Consider the following 12,499-nt stretch of genomic DNA (forward strand, 5'->3'; position numbering starts at 1 on the left):
CAACAAACCAACAATTATTTGTGCAGAAATTGCACCGGTAAATATAGATAATATTCCGATTTTAAGTATTAAGCAGCTGCTAATGCAATTTTTATTGTGCAGACAGCAATTGTGAGCAATTTCATCAATCATGCTAAATCTACATATCAGTGAGTTGAAATAATTGTGTATCATTTGTTTTGGTATAATCTGGGCCATTTTGTTTACCGTTTGTGGCTACAATTTTTTTTGGTTTTTTAATATTTGAAGGGGAACATGCAGCTAATCCTTTAACCTACTTTTACTTAAGACAATAATTGCCTGAACAGGGGTGTTAAACAGATACCACGAGGGATAAATCCACCATAAATTACAGTGATTTACCACAGACAACGTAATAGTTCCTGCAGGAATAACTCAATTTTTCTTATTACAAATGCCATAAAACAAACAGAAAAAATAGTAACCTGATTTTAATAAGTTCCCTCTATTTAAGAACATTTTCAACAAAAATGGGAGGGGGAAAAAAACACAATAAGAAACACCCTGATGTAGATCAATAAAACCAAGGGTAATCTTTGTAAACATAGCAGGATGAACTGAACTGACCTGTATTGTACTTCAGGTTCTCAAGTCAGGTTCAAGCTCCTTTATATGACAATATAAAACAGAATGAGAATGATAAATCAGTCAACATCACACTGTTGTATTAAGACAGGGGGAAGAATATATAGAACTGGATTGCTAAATGTGGATGTTTCAAACATACACGATGCGTCTATCCACACGTGGACTTACAATATTGTACACTTTCCTTTATCCTAATATTTTGCCTATACTATATGTGGAAAAATAAATAAAACTGCATAAAATGTGAAATGTTAGCATTATTATAGTACCAGACTTAAATAGCTAAGCAATAATTATGCGGCATCACGACCCACTGCTTCATTTAGAGCACAAGCAAAAGGAATATATAAGTACGACTATTACTAGAGACTGCTACACTCCATAATTACAGTACACTTGACTTGATAAATTATTATTTCACATGATATAAGTGATACTGACACTGTAAGCATGACAATTTAGACATATGAAGTATTTAATAATATTAGATGTAATTGAATTAGAATGATCAACTGTTTTGTAAAGTGTTACAAGTGCATAAATGCTAAACGCCTGCTGATATATGGTTGCTAGATTATGATGACACTATAATATCTAATATGGATAAATACCTTCAGGGGTCTACACAAATTCAGCCACACAAGCCTAGAGACCAGTCGGTGATCATCTGACAACCTCTGGTTTCTACGATAAATGTGTGTCACCTAATAAGCTGTCGACTGATTGTGGGCGATTGATAGTTGTTCTCGGGTATAGCTGCTTTGGTTGCACATCAGATTGCAACTTGGCAACTGCTCATGGTTTCCATTGAAGACGCCGACAGGTCTGAAAACACTCGACCGAAACACTTTGCATTCAAAATAAAAGTTGTGCCTTATTACATCAATGCGTTTCAAAATGCCGAACATTTACTTTGAAGGCAAATATTGTCCATTTGCAGTTTGCATTGTACTCTTTACACTTTCACAACCACTTGGCAACTGTTTGCAGACAAGTTGGCATCTTCAATACAAACTATGCTGCAATCACAAGGTTTCCGATGCAGGACCATATAGGTCTTTATGACCAATTTCTTTTAGCGACAATCACCAACCTCCTGCAATCATTTAACAACTGGTCTGGAATACAAAATACCAGTGGTAACCATGAGGTCACTGACCGGTCTTTTGGCCTACATGAATATGGGTTAGAAATCAATTCAACAGCAACAGCCAGTAACGTCCAGTAACCACTCGCAATCGGTCAGGGAATACTCATTGTTCCCTAGCAACTGATAGTTTCATGGCACACGCCAATAAGTTTCTAAGCCTACGTGTCCGTTTGCTCATTTCCTGATTGGTTTCTATTAGCGCCTCCTGCACAGAGATTTTGATTGTAAACGGTTTTGTTCTCACAGGCAGAAAAACACAACTTACACTTTTCCAAATAATTAATTTAGTATTACTTAGGTTATGATTAGACTTTTACTAATGTGAGGATAAAATTGGGGGTTTTGGCGTTTGTGTGGCCACGATGGGTGTCAAGGTTTGGTTAGCAATGGCTCACTGTGATGGACTCGTGTATTGATTAAGAACATCAGTGTTCGGGTACAGTCTCAGGAGATGACATTAAAAACATATAATAATAGTATTATGGAAATCAAGAAGTTTTTCAGGGTTGTACTGTGAGGCAAATATACAGTATGACACAGTGGTAGATTAGAGCAGACACACTCTAAAATAACATTTTTTAAGCAGCCAAAATAACTGCTAGGGAAATCTGCCCCAGTCCCTCTGATTGTTTCCATGAGGGTGACTATGAGAGTCTTTCAAAATGAATCAGACTAAGTCCTACTACCGCATCTCTGGAACAGCGCCAGAGGGTGCTGGTGGTGTAGCTGCACCTGCACCTGGAGCCCCAGGGGGCCCACACAGGCCCTGTACAGATGCTCTGTGTGCAGATGAGCTGCAGAGTGTGTGGGTGGGTGCGTGATTGAAGAGGACAGAGGTGTGCCAATGTTTGCACCTCGGTCTGGCATGACCAACTTCTGTCGGGGAAAGCAACATTTAAAATTGCTGTGTTCGCATTCAATAAAAGCCTAAGCTGTAGCGACTCCTCAGTGAGCGAACAGCGCAAAGGTAATAAATGCAAATTAATTGTGAGGTGTGCCTCTTAGGGAAATAAAACTCATTGGTCACAGAGTCAGAAAACACATCAGAATCAATTTAACCCCGAGCTGATTCACAGTCATTATGCCTCAAGGACCCCTGCCTTTGACTCGTCCTGACACACAATGATGCCAGTGACTCTATGTTTATGATCAGGGTCAAATTAAAACTCAGACTTATATAAATAGTATGTATTACTTCATTTTATCAAGTGTGAGAAACCTTTCTCCTTCCTTTTCCTCGAGGGCTTTAATCCACTCATTTTCCATCTAAGGGGGCCCCCAAAGCCCCAACAGCTAAAGTCTCCGGTGCTTTGTGTAGCCTGTGTGTGAGTGTGTGCGTGGGTGTGTGTCTGTGCACCTGTCACTCTAATGCGTGGTGAGTTGTCGGTAATTGCTGGACCGTTGCGACCTCCTGAACCCCTGTAACGGAGCTCAGAGAGCCGCTGTACGCTGTAAAGAGTAAACCCCCCCCCCCCCCCCCCCCCCACACACACACACACACACACACACACACCAACAGAAAACAACATCACGCGCAGTCTCGGCTCTAGATGATGAAGAAGAGGAGGCGAAGGAGGAGGAGGACACAACGTGCGCTGGAGGCGACAACTGTCAAACCGTTACTGAACACAGTTGGTTTATTTAAAAAGACGGAGGCGCCCTGAGGACTTGGGGGACAAAGCGAGGTGGAAATAGAGATTAGTCGCACCTATTGCCGCTGTTTTGCGCTGAGGGAGAGACACGGACCTCTTTTGAGGAGAAAGAGTGAGAGAGAGAGCAAGAGAGAAAGAGACTGTGTAGTGTTAACGTTAGGACATGCCGTTTTGGAGTTGAAGTAGCGAAGTTGACGTTTGGTTGTTGGCTGACAGCGAGAAGTGGGAGCGAAAGGACGCTGGAGAGGGAAAAACTGGACTTTATCCGAGGTTAGCCCCTCTCTGGCACACACACATACTCTCTCTCTCTCTTCCACACACACACACTCCAAACACATTAACCACAGCGGAGCTCAGAGTGAAACAACAGGGTGGGAGATAACTCGTGCACATCGCGGAGCTTCGGTGCGGACCGACCGAGCGTCCCCGTTCCTCTGCGGCGCGCTCGCCCCGGCTGTAGAGACCGCTGGCCGGGACTTACCGGACACCCAGAAATAATCTGTTAACTTGAGGGGGGTGATAGGACAAGGATGCCCTGAGGGGAGCGAGCACCAGAGAGGCGGAAAAGGGGGCAACAAAGGTATGATGTGGTTCGTGTTTTGACTGCGTTTGCAGAGGAAACGCTTCGTTCGGTGCTGTCAATCTGTCATCGTGGTTACATGTTGATGCCAACCAGCTTTAGACTCCCTCCGTGTTGCAAAAACGTACGCTTGCCCTCGTTTATATAAATGTGTGTTTGCGTGTGTGTTCATCTGTGCAGCTACCTGCTGGACCAAGCTTTTTGCAGACAACTAGAAAAAAAGTCCGAGATTTGAGAAGCAGGGCTTCGGAGAGTTAACAGGCAGGGGGAGATTAAAGCCATAGATTATACTTTGTAAAGAGAGAGAATTCCCGCTTGTATGTTTTCTCTCATCCCTCCCTGCATTCCCCATGTGAGCTGTTGTGCTGTTGTGTGTGTGTCTGCGCTTGTGTGTGTGTGTTTCAGAAAGGCCAAGTCTCCCAACAGGCATGCCCTTCTTACATGACAATGTCTACATCTCCTTCACCCCCCCCCCCCCCCCCCCCCCCCCCCCCCACCACACACACACACACACACTCACACTCTGTGTCTCTCAAGGCTCTCTGTGCTTTGATGCTCCATGATGCGCAGGACACCAAGCAGACTAAAACACACAATCTAAATGTTGCGTCATGTAACTCGTCTCATTAAAACTAACATCTCTAACTGGGTGCAAACATAAACGTACATCTGCGCATGCACACCCATGTGCATGTACAGTACGGGATTAGCAGTCATATCGAGACAGCCAGATTAGAATGAGATTCTCGGGGCCAGAGCAGTTGAACATGGGATTAAAGAAGAAAGGGAGAGATGGATAGATGGATGGATGAAGTGATGGAAGGGGAACAAGGAGAGAGAGTGAGAGGCAAAGAGGCCAGTGACAGGCAAAGGGGGAGAAAGAGAGAGAGAGAGAGAGAGAAGCACAGAACATGAGATTAAAGTGTAATGTCCTAGAGAGGCAGAGAGAAAGAGAATCCAGGGCAAGTCATGCAGTTAGAAGGAACTGCATTGGCAGAATGTGGCGAGAATAAAGACGAGGTGAAGGCAGCAGACACTCTTCCTCTATCGCCTCCCTTTTGATCTCCTCTTATTCACCCATCTGAAAGCACTAGGGGAGCGCTGCTTATATAACCCCCCATTTGAAAAGCACAATAAACCAAGGGGTTGGAGGAAAAAAACACTTTAGACTGGGAAATTACAGGAAAAAAACATTCAAATCTAAAACCTGGGAACAGATGTGCATCCTCAGCCTGGCAGACATTAGTATCATCCCCATGCCTGAATGGCAGCATTCTTCATTTCCCTGAAATCTGCTACAGGCATCATTCAACCTATCAAGAGACCCTGCTTTCACCTCCAAAACTACATTTAGCGGTTCCAAATCCTCAAACTCAGCCAAGCATTTGTTAAAATTTCAGCAGCACATGTGTTAAAAGATATGTTAATGCCAGCGCGCTCTGCACAGCATGTGTCTTTTGTTAACACTTCTGTAGCCCTAATTGAACTCAAAGAATTGCTCCAGACAGATTAATGTTAAAGCAGCTTTTAGTCTTGTATCAGCAATGTTGACTAAGCGGTGCCATTGGGTTGCTGATGCCACAATTGGGCAAATAAAACACATTATTAAAAAGTATGATCCTAGAGCCTGCTTTAAAACAACACATAGGGTATTAGATGTTATCCCACTGAATATTAACTGTTTAAAGTGGAGGCTTTTCGAGCAGACCTTTATTAAGTTGAGGCTCAGTGGGGAATTTGTATAAAGCGAATTAAATTTACCGGAAAACAACAAGTCTGCTTTTTTAGAATTAACATATTTTTCCAGGTCACACTGAGGGCACAGCAACAAGTTTGAAGAAATGAACAAAAAATTTACTGGGTGAATAGAGTGTATTGAAAGAAACACACCAAGCAACATGAGCATTTATTTGATTTCTGGCCAACTGTTGAGTTTAGGTCCAAAATTCACTCTTCTTCTGGTTCACCTTTAGTCAGCAGGGGGGGAAACATCTGAGCATTTAGCTGGTAAACACTCAGCTTTCTACCAGTAACTTTGTCTGTCTTCTGCGTGGTGCTGAGAAGGCGGGATTATCAGAGCAAAACATGACCGCAACAATCACATGAAAGGCTCTGAGCGGTTTCACATGGATGGGAAGAACTGCAGAGCTACAATCTTCTGTTGGCTTTCCAACTCCATTAACCTCCTAGGACCTGGCGTCCACATATGTGGACATCACATTTTGGGTTATTTAGACCAAAATACTCAATTTTGCTCTACATGGGCCTGATATCCACTTACGAGGACATTATACTGCTACTGTTCAATTAAAATTTTTAACAAATATCCTCATATGTGTCTCTTATTTTTCTTAAAAACAAAATTAAGGTAAAAAAAAAAAAAAAATCTGGTGATTCTTTGTTTTTACATTCATCGGGCCCCAATCAGCCCAAATATCAAAGAGAAATTAAAAATGCATGCTGTGGAAGAGTTCAGGTCTTAGTAGGTTAATATTACATGCAGTCTTTTCTTTTCTTTTAATTGTTGATGCAATATATTTTCCTTCAAACTTTACTCCGTCCTTGTTAGACTGTGCAATATGCAGTCAGTGTATTCTGTACTGTTAAATATAAAACCCCAGCAGTATGACCTTGGGGGTTGTAACTACCCACAGTTTTGATCAGGAGTGACGTTATTTCCCTGGTGGCACTTTGTTCAGTTTACCACTGAGTGATTGCACGCTCACGTTCAAGGCACTGGGTCGGTTCCCTGTGGCAAAACTCTGCTTCATGTATCTCAGTAATATGTCTGCTGTCCTGGGGCTATTTTACCGTCACATCTAACATGCCTACTTTGATGATCTCTGATTCTGTATTTATTTATTTGTTTTAAATTCGACCTTTATTGTCTTTATTACAGCACTGTAGCTTACATCTACTGAGATTTACATCGCTATTAACCGCTGTCCATCGATTTGCTTCCAAGCCTAAAATCATGACGTTCAGCATTAATGTTTCACTGCAAAATGTAAATAATTGAGTGACTCTGGCATGCTGTTAACATTTCCTTTTATTAATGATTCAATACTGGAATTGGTACCCGTCCAAATCAATACCCAATTGAAGTAAATGGATGATGTCCATGCTGACCGGCGCTGGCTTGTGGCCTTTTCATGACAGTTCATTTATATATTTATTTATTTATGTTAAACCTTTTGCTGTCTCAGGATGGTAAATGGTTAAGTTAAACTGATGAACCAGATGAACTGAACCAGATCAAATTGGGCTTTATTGATCAGCAAGAGCGGAAATTGTCTTGTCATTGAATACAAATGGGGGGGAAAAAAACAGTACAGAGCTCAGTATTTCTGCTGATATACCAATACTGACAGCTACAAGATTAAAAGTAAATGTCTAATGTTGTGCAAGTCCCCTTCGCTCCCTCTCTAAACCAGCTCTGACCCATCAGGCCCCAGTCATGGGACCTCTGTCCTGTGATGCCTGGGCCCACGTGTTCTGATGCATACTGCAGATCCTACTATCTGAGCATGCCTTGGGATGTTTGTGGTATTCTATGACCTGCTAGCGTGCAGTCTTTATGGTATGGTGGACCACATGATGTTGTGCTTGGTGCTTGGTGGGTGGCATCATCCACAAGCACCAGCAAACTATTATTAGTGAGATGATCGATGTTATTCACATCACCTGTCAGCAGTTTAAAAGCTTGTGTAATGGTACAGTCTGTGGGACTAAAACATGCACTTTCTTTAACTAATAAACAGAACAACCCAACAGAAGAGCGTTGTCTGCTATATATGGCCTTGCACATATACCTGCACATTAGTGTTTTGTAGTCACACCACATGTGTGGGAAATACTGCACTTGTAGCCAGATTTAGAGTTTAACCCGCCCCCGAAACAATGATTTCATAACCCTGCCCTGAACAGCTTTGGAGAGACTCAGACTGAGACAGCACCCGGGATAATTTACTGAGGATTACGGCACATTTTATCTTCTCTTAACACGAGGAGGAGAACACAAAGCTCATTTAGATGTAAACAGTCAAAGTGATGATGACAAAAATCTATAACTCTGATCTGAGCTCCTTTAGAAGTCAGAATAACCAATCGTACTGTACAGATCCCTCATGTTGTTCATGCCAGAAGCACATATGTGCAAGTATTTGTCCCAGACTAACAAAAAAAAACCCCACAAAAAAACAGCGTTGATTAGAAAAAGCTGCTAATTGAAAAACCACATGCTGAGTGGTGTAAATCTGTTTTAGAGTTAAACCTATTAATCAGGTATTAACTTGTTATCTGCATCACCTAAATCAAATCCAATTCCTTGTTTTTAAGAGTTTTGATTATAAAAGATAATATCCACATAAAAGAAAATCGAGAGAGCGAGTTCCATTTTGGAAATGTTGTCGTCTTTCAGCTGTACAATGCTCATGCAGTGCTTCGAATCTTGTGTAGGGGTTGAACGTTGATGCTTCGAAACATCAAAGATCCCAAACTGACTCAGATTCCTGAAGTTCATTACATAAAGATGAGATATGCTGTTTAGAGTTCAACTGGGATAAAAGAGCTTTATTTGAACATAAATACGTGCGCTTCCTGACTCATGGTAGCACGACTAAAGTCACTGTAGTAAACAACTGAACGCTACACAAATGACAGCAGCAGAAACTCTGTTGTGTATAATGTGCTAGCTTACCTCGAACAGAAGCATCAAGGCTTTTTTAATCAAGCAACATCTCTAATAAAGTTTATTCAAAACAGCTAGATCAGTGTTGACAAAAAGTAACGCAGTGTTGATTTACATTAGAATTTTGTCTTGATGGTAAATTTAACTCTGCTGTTTGTTGGTTTGTGTTTATCTGCCAGCAGGATTATGCAAAAGCTGATTTTCATGAAAGTGCAGAGGTGTAGCAAAAGCCCATTACAGATAACGTTCTGTAAATTTGCCAGATAAATCAATAACATTTGAGTGCCCGTCTGGTTTAATTTGTTTAATGATGAGATGCCATATTATTTAGATTTTCATCATGTTTGTGTTAGTCTTTGATTGGCTTCAGTCTTTCAGTCGGCGTTTTGATCGAGGCGCTCTTTGAGTTCCTTTGTTTTTGATGCTTTCCTGAAAATTATGCCGAACTGTGACCTCAAAACTTCAAAAAGTACAGACTGTACTGAACTGTAGCACTGTTTACACATGGTGATGATAAGCATGCTCATTATTTGCCTGAACTGAGATCAAATCTAAGCTATCACAACAAAACCAGGAGCTGGCGGTAGAACTACTCAGCTAGTACAACGTAAACATTCAACTAGCTGGTTATATGTTTTCCCTTAAAGGCCTAGATTAGTTATTTTACCCTTCACAGCGTGGCTAAAATTTTAATTTCACCTCCCTCTTCTGCTTTCCCTTTTATCACTTAGTCAAAAAATAAAGGGTAATGGTCACATGTTTCAGTACAGCAGGCAGGATTTAACGGCATGTGAATCAAATCTGATGACAGATCGTGGGCTGTTTAGACACCGCACCAATCAGATGTGATCAAATTACACACACATATATATAGAGAGGGTTAATGAAGTAAACACTGCTTTCTACATACACCAGGAAGGCCAGGAACTAGATATGTTGGTTTCAAGACGCATGTTGTTCCAAGATATATCCATTTATTCTCTATGCAAGCTATTGTAGGAGGCTATGTGGCCCTGAAACAATCCAGTAATGCAATGTTTTGGCTGAAACCGTCTTGGAAAGGCATAATAAATACAAATCCCAGATAACCTGAAATAAATACTGTATGTCTCACAGAAACGCCAGATAAGAACAGCAGTGCATTGGATGCATTACACACAGGAAGGTTTTAACAATTTGGGATGCTTTCAGACAAACGTACACGCACAAAAACACAGTGGCCTTGCATTATTCTCTGTTATATTGCATTATGTGCATGTGTGTGTCTGAGTATGTGCGTCAGTCTATTTGTTGGAGCAGAGGAAGAGTGTGGGAGATGCAGGCGGGTCAGAGAGTGTAGGAGTCACGCAGAGGGAAGTTCAGAGATGAGCTTTTGTTTGAGCAGCAGAGATGACTTCAGAGCGTCCGCACTGTTCTCATACCTAGCTTTACACCAGCCAAAGGCGCCCCCAGAAATACTGGCACCTGTGATTAAACGGCAGAATGAGCTGAGTAACAGCAGAAAACAAGAAATAAGCTACGTTCTGTTCCATTAAAATTCTCATTTATGCATAAAGAGACTGTGAACAGACGTGACAGGAATGCACCAATGAACCCTGGCTGTTTATTAAAAAGTAAAAATTTCACTGATGTTTTATTTAAGGAACATATGGAAGACTGTGAGAAGCTGTTTGACAAAGGGTGTCAATAAATGGAGCCGTGCCTTCTTTTTTTAATGAGCGTTTTCAGACATGCAGTCTAAACTTTGGCTTTCGTTAACAATAACTTCTGACACGGAAGAGAAAATGACTCATTTTTAAAAATATGGGCAATTTGTTTTACGCACACCTACGTGTAGTTTATATTACACTAGCTGACGTCTAACAGTCTGAAGTCACACAATACTGAAAATCAGCTATCATATATAATGAGGCAAGGCAAGTTTATAATGTATATTTAGCACCTTTCAAACACTACAGTCATTCAAGGTGCCTTATGAGACAAAATTAAAATGAAAAATAAAAGAAGAGATGGAGCAACACCAAAATAATCATATTAATGATGATGATGGTACAGCAATCTGGTTAGTTAAAAGCAGTGTTTAGTTTTAGTCATAATTTAAATTATTAGATCACTTTAGGTTATTATAGACTAAATGTAAGATTTTCAAATCTAAAGATTCAGCAGACTAAAAGTTAAAAGTGTGAAAGTTTATCTTGTTTTTACTACAATGCAAAATGCGTCCATATGTCTGCTCTTCTCTTCCACCTAGCGCTGACATCTTGTCGCCTCATTATGAGAAACAGGGAGTGCGGGAGCTAGCCCTACCATCAGATCAAATGTGCCCTCCTTACTGGACAAGGAGATTACTTCTGATTGGATCACGTGCAAACTCGTCCCGCCTTTCTACACAACCTATTCAGTTCTCATTGGATCTCGTCTCTCCAGAACATTTTCATATTGTTTTTATTTATTGAAGAAAGCGTCCAATACATTTCATCACAGTTTCTGTCCTTGTGAATTAGATGATGACTAAAATATAAACTAATTATTCTTCGACAAAATTAACACTGGAGTAAAGTAGTCATGGATAAAGCTGTTTTATCTTCTTTTAAAAAAATAGCTAGTGTTGGAGATGATATGACCTCAGTGGGTAGTTGGTTCCAGCGTTGAGCAGCATAGAGGCAAAACGCCTTATCACCCTGTTTAGGTTCAGATCTGTGAACCTTCTAGGTGACCGGGATCTTGCAGATCTTAGAGACCAACTTTGTGTCCATTAAACTCTCAGATATAGATTTAGAGCCTAGCCGTCTAGTGATTTATAAACGATCTGCAATACTTTGAATTCAGTTCTGTATTTTACTGAAAGCCAGTGCAGGAAACTGAGATTTGGGAGTGATACACTTCCAGAAGCCCCATTCTGAACTAACCGACCAAATTCTAACAATTCAGCCACTCAAACCAGCAAATATCCAGCCATTTAACCTGAAATATGACTAAAGCAATTAATTGATTATCACAGTAATTATGCCAATAATTTTCTGTGGGCCGCCTAATCAACAAATTAGCCAAAAAGGTTTCACCTCTGCTGTTCTTACTGTGTTAAACACCTCCAGAATTACCATTAGCAGTAGCACCTCATGCTGAAGAAAACCACAGATGAACTGTTGTCATTAAGCGTGTTTACTGGAGGTTAATGGGAGGTAATTAGAAAGTATCACACTGCATCACTGTGAGTTGAAGTTTCTGACAAATTGTGGTTGTAACCGTGTCAAACATCATTGTAGAAAGAAAATGTTTGTAAAGAAAATAAGCCCAGTGGTGAAGGAAACGCAAAGACCAAAGATGTGATCGTCTGGATGAGGAGTTCAGTCGAGGCAAAGAGGGATTTCTTTTTGATCCTTCTCGGATCAAAGGCTCGGAAAGCTAATGGAGAGGGACAGGTATGAAAGTATTAATGAATAAATCAGGAACCTACGGCCAGGGTTTAGTGATTACTTTGGGTATCAAGAGCCATTCATCATCCCATTTCTGAACATGGGATTTTCATGATGGGTGACATCCTCCATTTTTTCCCCTCTGAGAGTCTTTCTTTGTGTGTGTTGCAAATTACTCAAAACACGTAACAATATGTGACATCAATGAAAATCTAAAAAAAATTTTTTTAAAAAAGGAATACCTCACACGAACCCAAAATGTGTAAAGGTCCGAGTGTTACAAAAGCTCAAGGTTGTCTACGTTTTCCACTTTCGTATTAGTTGCACCACAGTTTGCATCTGTTGCAGCAGTCTGAGTGCTCTGCCTGCAGCAGAAATTAGTGTTGCAATGACATGTGGTGC

The 12,499-nt window shown here is 40.9% G+C and overlaps 2 protein-coding genes across 7 annotated transcripts in view; one reads left to right on the forward strand and one right to left on the reverse strand.

The window, feature by feature from the left end:
• macrod1 (mono-ADP ribosylhydrolase 1) overlaps window positions 1-12,499 on the reverse strand; it is a 150,372-nt gene that overhangs the window by 82,272 nt on the left and 55,601 nt on the right. The gene's annotated exons all lie outside the window — the stretch shown is intronic.
• Window positions 1-12,499, forward strand: part of flrt1b (fibronectin leucine rich transmembrane protein 1b) — a 42,958-nt gene that overhangs the window by 2,374 nt on the left and 28,085 nt on the right. For 2 of the 4 annotated variants that reach the window (XM_085172428.1, XM_085172422.1), the window contains exon 1: window positions 1,094-3,991. The exons of 1 other annotated variant lie outside the window; for it this stretch is intronic. The gene's annotated coding sequence lies outside the window, so the exon portion shown is untranslated. Of the gene's footprint in view, window positions 1-1,093; window positions 3,992-12,499 lie in introns of those variants that run through there. One more of the 4 variants, XM_085172433.1, reaches the window with a different exon arrangement.

The sequence above is a fragment of the Neolamprologus multifasciatus genome, chromosome 2, assembly GCF_963576455.1.
Source record: "Neolamprologus multifasciatus chromosome 2, fNeoMul1.2, whole genome shotgun sequence".
Classification (NCBI taxonomy): Eukaryota; Metazoa; Chordata; class Actinopteri; order Cichliformes; family Cichlidae; genus Neolamprologus; species Neolamprologus multifasciatus.